Source organism: Leptodactylus fuscus, chromosome 5 (genome assembly GCF_031893055.1).
Source record: "Leptodactylus fuscus isolate aLepFus1 chromosome 5, aLepFus1.hap2, whole genome shotgun sequence".
Lineage (NCBI taxonomy): Eukaryota > Metazoa > Chordata > Amphibia > Anura > Leptodactylidae > Leptodactylus > Leptodactylus fuscus.
In genome coordinates, this window is record NC_134269.1 from 213,097,756 (window position 1) to 213,098,843 (window position 1,088).

A 1,088-nucleotide genomic window follows, 5' to 3' on the forward strand; every position below is an offset into this window, starting at 1 on the left:
CCCCCCCCCCATTATGATTGCTGAGGCCCAATCTCAGGCCTCATCATTGACACGGGGCTGCTAACATCATGGAGGTGGATAGAAGATGCTGGGTATGCTTAGGAAAGAGGACCAGTCGAGCCCGAGAAAGGAGCATTTTTTGTGTTCTACACCTTGCTTTGATCTTCCACCATCATACTCTGGGGTCTGAAGAGCCGTGCACAATGACCTGGTGGCTGTGGAGGATTTGATGAGATATGAGAAGAAGTATCTGGCTGAACTTTCCGCAGAAAAACCGAGCAAGACCATGCAGTTTGAGTACGCCTGGTGTTTGACCCGCGGCAAGTACACCGAGGACATCAAGAAAGGGGTCGTGCTTTTAGAAGAGCTTTTACCAAAGGGCGGCAAAGAGGAGCAGTGGGACTATCTGTTTTATTTGTCCGTGGCTCACCAAAGATTAAAGGAGTACGAAAAGGTTCTGAAGTATGTGAGGACCCTTCTCAGTAAGGAACCAAAGAACACACAGGCTCTGGAACTGGAGCAGGTCATAAAGAAGAAGATGCAGAAAGATTGATATTGCACTTGAGAAAGGGCTTCAAATGCCCGAAACGCGTCGTGCTGATTAAAGTTGAATTCCATGTTCAATTCTTTGGGTAAAGCGCTGGTTTTTATACCTGTCCCCCGTGTGGCCGGTCCATTTTCCTTACTGGGGTCTGAAGAGGTTGGTGAGGAACTTCAAAAATTTGTGGTTTGGACTCAAAATTTTTGAAAAATTTCCATTGATCCTATATCTTTACATAGTGGTTTGCTCTCTAGTCACCTGTCTTGGATCCATGTAGGATCTTTGAGATAAGCAATAGTCTTGGGCCCTTTCCCTTTGTAGAGTAGGTTTGTTGATGACGTTTATTGTGTATCTATCCAATAATATGGAGTTTCGACAATTTTTAGACCTGTCTATTCCAAAGTTTACCAATCTGAAAACAAAATCTAGTCACAAGTCATACAAAAATCAAAGTCTTGTTCTCTCCGGGCAAAAGAGATAAATTAGATTTTTGTCCTTTTAATGCCCGAATTAGAAAGTGTCGACAAGCCGTGGAATGATATAGCGA

General features: G+C 43.8%; 1 pseudogene; it reads left to right on the forward strand.

Moving 5' to 3' along the window:
• The first annotated feature begins 229 nt into the window (after window positions 1–229).
• Window positions 230–553, forward strand: LOC142204609 (mitochondrial fission 1 protein pseudogene; annotated as a pseudogene).
• Window positions 554–1,088: the final 535 nt, after the last annotated feature.